Source organism: Microcebus murinus, chromosome 11 (assembly GCF_040939455.1).
Source record: "Microcebus murinus isolate Inina chromosome 11, M.murinus_Inina_mat1.0, whole genome shotgun sequence".
NCBI lineage: Eukaryota > Metazoa > Chordata > Mammalia > Primates > Cheirogaleidae > Microcebus > Microcebus murinus.
In genome coordinates, this window is record NC_134114.1 from 35,433,631 (window position 1) to 35,444,397 (window position 10,767).

General features: G+C 33.2%; 1 pseudogene; it reads left to right on the forward strand.

The window, feature by feature from the left end:
- Positions 1 to 503: 503 nt before the first annotated feature.
- Positions 504 to 824, forward strand: LOC105857774 (large ribosomal subunit protein P1 pseudogene; annotated as a pseudogene).
- Positions 825 to 10,767: the final 9,943 nt, after the last annotated feature.

Genomic DNA, 10,767 nt, shown 5'->3' on the forward strand with positions numbered 1-10,767 from the left:
AAGACATTTAGGAAACTTAGTGTTACTGCATGGTTTCACTCAAAACAAATGAGCCATCCAAAAAATAATTTAATTCAAATAAACATTTATGAAGAAGAGGTAACTGAGAAGTTTTATAAGCCAAATATTATAATTAAGTATTAAAAGAATATCCTAGTAAAAACATGGACTCCAGAAATAGGAAGACCTAGTTTTGAGTCCCAGCTTTCTCATTTACTTGTTTTGCTTTGAGCAAGTAATTTAAGCCTCAGTTTCATCATTTCTCAAGCAGGATTAATTAAAGTACTTATCTTTTAGGACTATTGTTAAAATTAAATTTAAATATGATAATATTTTTTAAAGAGTGAGTGCACAGCTTGGTTCATAATAAGAGTTCAAGAAATAGGCTTTCTTCAGCTTCCACTAACGTGCTCTGTCCTTCTGATAAAGCTAAGGCTACCTTGGGGTGAGGTCCTCCCTTCATTCTGCAACTAGTACCACACCTGCCCTGCATCATCCTCCCCATGACCTCTGTCTCTAAGCTCACCTGTATCTACTGGGCCCTCATTTCTGCACAACAATGGGGTGACCATTGTGGAGGGATCAGATCAATGCCCTCATTAAAGTAGCTGTTATAAACGTTGAACCTGGTGTGTTTGCAAGGGCTTTGGCCGATGTCAACATTGGAAGCCTCATTTGTGATGGAGGGGATGGTGGACCTGCCCCAGCAGCTGGTGCTGCATCAGCAGGAGGCCTTGCTGCCTCAGCTGAGGAGAAGAAAGTGGAAGCAAAGAAAGAAGAATCAGGAGTCTGACGATAACATGGGCTTTGGTCTTTTTGACTAACGGTCTTTTATAACATGTTCAATAAAAAGCTGAACTCTTAAAAAAGACAAAGAAAAAGAAGTTATATTTACCTTGGGACACTAAATTCCAATCAATGTGATGTGAGTATCGTTCAGGAAAGTAAAATTTATTTTTGTGTAGTCTTTGATGTTAGAATGTAATTATTAAGAAGAGATTCTACATGTAACCTTGAAATGGGAAACCCCCACTCCTACCAAAATGTGCCAATTATTTTTATTAAAAAAGAATCTAGTGCATGGAGCAAGTATATACATATTGGGGGAGGTAGAGGAATGGGAATATTAATGCTGAATAAAATTAATAATTGGGACTAATCACCTATATCCTCTGTCAAACTAATAATCTTTAAGAGCAATCTGATTTTGAAAATAAGCACCAATTATCTTAAAATGTTTTAAAAAAAATCCTACCATATATGTATCTAATCACATAATATGGATAAGTCTCTTGAAGAGTAACAAAACTAGGTCTTTTTGACTCATGATGTGAGCCAAGGCATCCTAATGTGTTCTAAAGATGCATTGCTACCTCATTACCTCTATAGTTGTTAAAGTAATGAGCATTTTGAATGGATTCTTGTAATACTCACTTGCTCAATGCAATTCTATGTGAAAACTTTGATGAATTCTATTTACATAGAAAAAATATTCTTTTTGATAATTTGATGATTTCAGGTAACATTGCTCATGTTCCATTGCTCCCTTATTTTAAAAAGTGATGTTTATAATAATGTAAGTTGCCAAAGAATTTGTTTTTTAACTTAAGAATTGTTTTAGAATAGCTTTCTTGTAAAACAGTGTAGAATCATTTATTAATATATAAAACATGCACATCAAATAAGTTCTGGAGGGCTATAAACTGTTTATAATAGCTCTAGAGAAGGAAGTTGGATGGCAGAAATGGTGGTAATGGAGGCTGTTGAAGAGAGAATTTTAATTACTTCTGCATAAAATTCTGTATTGTTCTTTTTGGATTTTAAACAATGATCTGGTATTAAAACTTTGTAATTGAAAAATGTGTGTGCCTTGAGAAGTTCATCTGGCTCCTTTTGCACATCCTTCACTTTGCATATTAGAATGCATTTCCCATTTTCTAGGTCATTACTGCTCCCAATTTTACATATAAAACACACAAAAAAAGATAACTCTCTGACTAGACTAGAGCATTCTTTTGTTATTTTCTTCCTTTTCCTATAGAAAAGGTTTGTAAAATGAGCACACTAGAACATTGGGATTAAATAAAAATCAGTAATGGTACTAAGTTCTCAAGATAGAAATTCAGCAGTATACATTAATCATAAACTTTGCACATCTGCTCTTTAAATCATCTCTAAATAAACTTATTTTAGTAGAGTGAGTGGATTTGGTGTAATAAATGTTTAGAATGATGTTTTCAGAATAGGCATTCTAGTAGTTAGGGGATATATTGTGCATTCATGTTTTCTACAGGGAATGAAAAATCCAATTAATGCTTATTTTATTTTTTATGATTCTCATAATAAGAAATATAACAAAATAGAATGTAAATGTCCTGCGGCACTCACTGCTTGTATAAATAAGATTTTTAATTAAGGAAGAAAAGACATGGTTACTTATTAACTTAATTTTAGTTTTTGTCATTATATGCCTTTACAGCAGCTCCTATAAACTCATGTCTGAAATACCATTCTACTTAATAAAAGTCTGGAAATGGTGAAGTGAATGTTGCTGAAGAAATTGAGGTGTTATTTCTGGGACAGTCCTCAAGTAGAAATCTCATTTATCTTGTTTCAGATGATGGCCCTGAAACCTCTGATTTTTTTCAGCTAAAATGATGTAGCTTTTTTATTTTAATGTCACATAATAACATTGCTATCTCCAAGAGATTTTGAATCCCACGAACATAATTTTCTTGATAATTAAATTCTTAGTGTATCAATTAATTAGAAAAAAGTCATCATTTTAATTTTGGAGATAAATCAAAATAATAGAGAGGAAACCTACCTAAAATCATTTTTTAAAGATATTCAGACTTAACTTTTAAGGAAATTATTATTATTACTTAACTCAATAAAACTGAAAATTATTTTTTAAAACATCTTAAAAATATTCACTGAATAATCCAACAAATATTTATCAAGTGATTCCTAAGTATAAGACAATGTAATAGGTATTTTAGGGTATTCATTGAAAAATATTTGCTGGGCATCTACTATATATCAGGTTCTATTCTAAATTCTGAGACTAATAGCAGTGAAGAAAATAAACTATTCAAAAACATTTTTGATCACCATTATGTCCCAGACATTATTCTTGGAACTGAGGTACAGCAATGAACTAAAAAGAAATAATTCTCTGTGTTCATGGAACTTATATTTTAGAGGATAAAAACCAAAAATATGAAAGATAAATAAATAAAATAAATAGTATATTTGACACTGATTAGTGCTGAGGTAACATAAATAAAGCCAAGCTATGTTTGTTTGAAATTTTAGATAGGGTGCCAAGGTAATACTAATTGAGATCATGATTTCTTTAGGAAGCACTTGGAAAAAGAAGGTAGAGCTATATCTGGGGGGTATCTGGTATCTAGATGAAGAGAATCCTAGGCAAAGGCAATAGAAAATGCAGAGGCCCTGACATAGGATTGTGGCTGAAGTGTTCTAGGAATAGCCAGGTCAATGTGGCCATTGTGAAGAGAACAAGATGGAGTGGCTAGGAGATGAGTTTAGAGGTACAATGGGAAATCAATTACCTGTGTAACTGATTGTTTATGACCTTATATATCATTGTAAGGATTTGAGGTTTTGCATTAATAGAAATGGAAAGTCATGGGAAGTTTTTGAGCAATGAGATGACACAACTTGACTTACATTTCAACAGTATAATTTTGTCTGTTGTCTCTAAAATATACTGCAAAGTAGAAAGGGCAAATCAGGGAGACTAGTTGGAAGGCTACCTTAGTTATTGAGTTCAGAGATGATGTTGGCTTTGATTACAGTGGTGAAGTGGTAGACATCTAAAAATATTTTGAAACTGGTGTCAACTTTAGCTTTTATATAACACCAACTCCATATAAATATTGTGACAATCTTTATATAGAAAATGAGAGAAAGGAGTAAAAAACAACTGTATTTTGGGCAGATTGTCCTAGAGTGTTTGCCATTTAGCTGAAATGGAAGCAGTCATAGATAAGAAGCAAATCACATATAAAGAAACTCCAATTCATCTGGCCACAGACTTTTCCACAAAACCCACATAGGCCAGGAGGAAGTAGAATGACACTTTCAAAGTGCTCCAAAAAAAAAGTTTTTTCCCATGAATATAAGGGAGAGACAAAGTCTTTTTCAGACAAACAAAAGCTGAGAGAATTAACCACCACCAAACCTGTCTTGCAAGAAATGCTAAAGGGAGTTTTTCAATCTGAGAGAAAGAAAAATAACATGCAAAATAAAACTTTTCAACATATAAAACCCACTGGTAAAATTATGTTCATGGACAAATCCAAAATAATCTATTACTGCATTTGTGGTGTACTCATAACTTTAGTATAAAGCCCAAAAGACAAATCTTTCAAAAACAATAATAGCTACCACAACCTGTTAAGAGATAGGTAATACAAAAATATGTAAATTGAGATAACTATAAGTCAACATGTGTGGGAGTTGAAGTTAAAAAGTATACAATTTTTTGTGTTTTTTGCCTTTGTTTCTATTCTTTTCTTTGTGATCTAAGATAAGTGTCATCTCTTTAAAATAACTCATATTTATAAGATGTTTTTTATAGCCTTATAGTAGCCAGAGGACAAAAACCTATAATAAATTCACTAAAAATAAAAGACAGCAAATTAAAACATACTACCAGAGAAATTGCTTATCTACAAAGGAAGACAGTAAGAAAGAAAGAAAGAAAGAAAGAAAGAAAGAAAGAAAGAAAGAAAGAAAGAAAGAAAGAAAGGAAGGAAGGAAGGAAGGAAGGAAAAGGAGTTTCAAAATAACCAGAAAACAAGCAACAAAATGGCTATAGGAAATCTTTACTTATCAATAATAAAACTGAATGTGAATGGTCTCAGTTCTCTAACTAAAAAAGTATAGATTAGGGGAATGGATTTTTAAAAAGACCCAACTATATGCTATCTTTAAGAAACCCACTTCACCTATAAATTAGGCACACATAGACTGAAGGGTTAGAAAAATATACTCCATGCAACTGGAAACCAAACAAAAAGCAAAAGTAGCTAGACTTATATCATATAAAACAGACTATAAATCAAAGACTATAAAAAAGACAAGGAGGGTCACTTTACAATGATAAAGAGGTCAATTCAGCAAGAGGATATAACAATTATAAATGTCTATGCAGCAACACTGGAACTCTCAAGTATTAATAGACCTAAAGGGGGAGATTGCAATACAGTAATAGGGGAATTTAGCGCTCTACTGTCAGTAATGGACAGGTCATCCATACAGAAAATCAACCAAAAGACCAGTGGACTTAAACTATTTACTAGATCTAATAGGCCTAACTGACATTTACAAAGCATTTCATCTAATTACTGTAAAATACACATTCCTTTTTATCAGCACATGGAAGGTTTTCCAGAATATATCATATCTTAGGCCACAAAACAAGTCTCTGCAGATTAGAAAAAAACATAAATCATATCCATATCTTTTTTGACTACAATGAAATAAAAGCAGAAATCAATAACAAGAGGAACTTCAGAAAATACACAAACACATGAAAATTAAACAATATTCTGCTGAATGACCAATGGATTAATGAGGAATTTAAGAAAGAAATTTAAAAATATCTTAAAAGAAAATAAAATGGAAATACAACATATTAAAAATCTATAGCATATAGCAAAATCAGTAGAAAGAGGGAATTTTATAGCAATAAATGCCTATTTTAAAAAGGTAGAAATATTTCAAATAAACAACCTAGTGATGCACCTTGAGGAACTAGAAAAATCAAAACAAACCAAATTCAAAATTAGTAAAAGGAAAGAAATAAAAAAGATCAGAGCAGAAATAAATGAATTTAACAAACTAAATATCAACAAATGAAATGGCTTTTTGAAAAGATAAACAAAATCAATAAATCTTTTTCTAGACTAAGAAAAACAGAGAGAAGACCCAAATAAAAATAGGAAATGAAAAAGGAGACGTAACAACTGAAATCTAGAGACTCATTAGAGACTATCATGAACAACTACACACCAACAAATTAGAAAACCTAGAAGAAATGACTAAATTCCTGGATTCATACAACCTACCAAGACTGAACCATGAAGAAATAGGAAACCCCAAACCAGTAATGAATTAAGAGATCAAAGACATAATAAAGACTCCCATGAAGGAACAGCCCAGGACCTGATGGATTCACTACTGAATTCTACCAAGCATTTAAAGATGAACTAATACCAATTCTATTCAAACTCTTCAAAACAATTGAAGAGGAGGCAATATTAATATCTCCAAACTCATTATTCAAGGCCAGCATTATCCTGATAACAAAACCAGGCAAGGATACAACAATAAAAGAAAACTACAGGCTGGTATGACTAATTAACATAGATGCAAAATTTTTCAAAAAAATACTAGCAAACTGAATTCAACAACACATTAAAAAGATCACTCACCACGATCAAGTGGGATTCATCCTAGGGGCACAAGGATGGTTCTCCACTCACGAAGCAATAAATGTGATACATAACATTAACAGAATCAAGAACAAACACCATATAATTATTTCAATAGATTCTGAAAAAGCATTTGATAAAATTTAATATCCCTTTATGATAGAATGAGAGGATGGGGAAGAGAACTGGCAGGCACTGATTACAGACAACTCTTCCAAGGAGTTATGTTGTAAAGGAAAGGAAATAAAGGACAGTAGCTGGAGGTGAAAATGAAGTCAAGATATAAAATACAACTATAAATATGGTTATTAATAATACTAAAAATGTGTTTTTGAGCCTCCTATTACATCATTTTGATTATAGCATCTCCTACAATTCACATTAAAACTGATAATTAAGGGGAAAACAAAAATGAGTACTTTAAAAAGGTCACAGTCTGATAAGAATGTAGAAAATGGGTGGGAATTACTGAAGGGACTTCATGAGTAAGAGGCTCACCTGACCAGCGAGTGTGGTTTTCATGGTTGTGTTACAGTTGTGATGAACTAATAACTCTTAGAAAGGGTCAAGTGATGTGCTATACAATTTATAAGAAAATCAGCTAGCAAGAGGCCATTTTACTACAAGGGGCCTTGACCTGGGTGAAGTGGTAACAGATTGCAAAGTCGTATGTGATTTTGACTTAAATTAGGATTTAAGGGAGAAAACGCCTCTCTGTCTTTCTGGAAGGAAATTAGACAAAGGGATATGTGTACTATGAATCCTTACTCTTTGTGAAGAAGAATCTTGAAGTAAGAGATAGACATCCTAACACAAATATTTTATAGGTTGAGTTTACTAACATGTATTATGAGTTGAATTGTGTATTCTAAAAAGACATATTGAAGTTCTAACCCTCACTACCTCAGGATGTGACCTTATTTGGAAAGGTGACTGCAGACATAAATGAGTTCACAATGGAGTAGGGTGAGTCCTAAACCCGATGTGACTGGTGTCTTGAGAAGAGGGAAAGAAATATAAAGACACAGACATATGAGGGGAGAATATAACGAGACAATGACGGCAGAGTTTGAGGTGTCGCAGCTGTAAGCCAAGGAACACCAACCAAGGAATGTCAGCAACTACCAGAGGCTAGGAAGAGGCAAGGAGGTACTTTTTTACAGCAGCACTAGTAAACAAATACACGATCAGTTGCCAAATATAGGTATATATAATTTTTAAAATCTTGCCTAGAATTTGGGTCCTATTTAAAAAGAAGAAAACAACCAAAAGCCAAAAATGTAGCAATGGGGCAGCCACAGATTAGTAACTATATGAACTGAAGAATTCACCAGTGTTCTTATATAATATTATTAAATACAATTATTAAGCATGAACTATGTGATACTGTGATATTTTATCTATAGCATCACAGATGTCCAGAATAGCCTATCTACATTATAAGTATTATAGCTCCTTTTTCATAAATCAGGAAATCAAAGCTTAAAGGAGTTAAAATAGTGAGCGAAACAGAGTTCTGTCATATCTGAACCTTTTCTATTACGTACCTCCCTTCCATTAAGCTACAAAAGAAAATAATGTGAAAAGTTAGCAAAGATGAAAAAGTATATATGTGAAGGTATAGTCCTTGATCTCATTTAATAAATTTTCTGTTAATGAAAGGCATGTTTGTGATTTCCTAATGCTATTTTTTAACACACACGCATCTTTGCTTCATGTTTTATATGAGAGTAAAGAGATTTAACTAAGATAGCCATTAAGTAAGTACCTCACTGGTGCATGACTTATATGAACAGATATTAACATTTAAGAAAAATCATTATATGGCTCTAAAAATAAGAATTAAAAAAAATAGATATCATAATTTTTGAAAAGATTGCTCAAAGAAATTACAGCAATTTTCCCCCCACCCTGAATAACCAAATAAGGAAAACAAAAACCTGACAGTGATCTTTACTAAAATGAATCACCTCAGGTAAGAAAATGTAAAATGTGTCAAAATTGGAATAAATGAACATAAGTAATGAAAAATTAGTAAGCCAAACTGATTTTTAATAGCCTTATTTAGTAGAAAATATAGAAATAATTGTACCCTAAAACACAAGGAGAGATAAAACGTATTGTGATGTTTGGTTGTTAAGTCAGAAGTCTGTGTTTTGAATAAAATGAAAAACATAAATAGAAATAACTATAAGGAAAAATATTCTAATAAAAGATGAGTGGAAAAAATAAGAGAGTATTTTTGGCTATATACCAGTACCATATAGTATCTGTATATATATTTTTTTTTTTTTTTTTTTTTTTTGAGACAGAGTCTCGCTTTCTTGCCTAGGCTAGAGTGAGTGCCGTGGCGTCTAGCTCACAGCAACCTCAAACTCCTGGGCTCAAGTGATCCTCCTGCCTCAGCCTCCCGAGTAGCTGGGACTACAGGCACAAGCCACCATGCCCGGCTGATTTTTATATATATATATATATATATATATTAGTTGGCCAATTAATTTCTTTCTATTTTTATGGTAGAGACGGGGTCTCGCTCAGGTTGGTTTTGAACTCCTGACCTTGAGCAATCCGCCCGCCTCGGCCTCCCAGAGTGCTAGGATTACAGGCGTGAGCCACCGCGCCCGGCCTGTATATATATTTTAATGTTTAGATTATTGACCTTTTGTGTCATCTTATGTATCTTACACATCTCAATGCTTAGTGAAGGAAGAGTAAAGTTTGAAATATCAAATAACAGGCTTCAGCCTTAATGGGAAACTTTCCTTATGTCCAATTCTTCAAAATGACCTATTTATACTGATCCCATCTGGCTAAGTTCCTGGCCATAACCTCAGCTGAATTTTATTCTGTCTTGTCCAAGGAGGGCGGACTTTCATCAAGCAGCTGGAAAGAACTGTGGCTATGGAGGAGTGTGATTAGTTTTTTTTGACTCCAGTCCTCTTCATCTGTAGCTGCTTCCCTCTTTGTATTCTTGCTGGCTTATCCCAAAACAGACTGTTCACTGAGGCAACCAGCATTTTCAGGAACATGTTGCAATGGTACCCACAAAGTCTATTCATGTTGAGGGAGGAGAGAAAAAGAATGTGCTTCACACAGTGATCCCATAACAGAGTCCTCTATGAGTCAAGATAAAACTACCATTTCCTGTTACTATATTAGCAAATTATTATTTGCACTAATTTCATATATAATTGTAAAACAGCATAATAATTAGGAGGATAAACTTAGGTACCAGACAGAACTGGTTTCTGGTTTCAGCTTTTTCTGCTTACAAGGTGATCCTGGGCAAATGATTTAACCTCTCGAAGGCTCAGCTTCCTCCAGTGCCTACTGATGGGGTTTATGAGAGCAAAGGACATATGCTTGGAAAGCCCTAATTTCAGTGCCAGTAGAGAATGGGTAATAACAGTAAAGTACTTTTATTGTTTATCTGTATAACTTTAGATAAGTTACTTAATCACTCTGTACCTAAGTTTCTTATTCGTAAAATGGAAATAATTATATTATCCGCCTCATAGAACTATTGTGGGGGTAAAATAAAGAATATATCAAAAGCACTCAGAATAGTGTCATTATAATTGTTATTATTACTATTGTCAACAGTATTATTTACTAATGTAATAATAATAAAATGATATTCTAGTTGTATTCATTTACATTACATTAATTCATATACATGTACATTCATATACATTAAGTATGGCTAACATCGTATATGTTCCCAGTGACTAAAATCTCACCTTGAGACTCTGAGTGTAGAAGTCTTTACTCCAGTGGTTTTCCCTTAAAATTGGGGGAGTTTAAAAACTGCAAGTATTCTTCTTTCATAAGTATAGTAATAATACCCAAGGTAAATTATAATATGGATCCATTTATCCAGCTGTTTTCCTTCTTGGTAGCAAGAACGTAGTGAAATTCAAAACCAGTGAGATTCTCAGGGTGTTGAAGCAGGATCTATAGGCAGAATAAAATCAGAGCAAGAGGCAAAGAAAGAATATGTGGAAATTGGCAAAGAGAAACACTGCTACTTTAAAGTTGGAGTGGATTTTATGACTGAAAATGTTGAAGCTGCTATTCTTGTTCTTGTTCTTGTTCTTTGCTTGATGTAAAATAGCTTCAAAAAGGTTTGGGCAGGGAATCAGTGGCAGAATATGATTTATAAAAAATGCTGCAAGAGGCAATGCCCAAAGTAGAGTGTCTTCCCTCAGAAGCAGCGAAATGAATGGATGCATTCATTCGAATCTTCCATAATGGGAATAGAGGTTGTTGATAAGAAATGGCTGCTTGATTATTTTTTGAG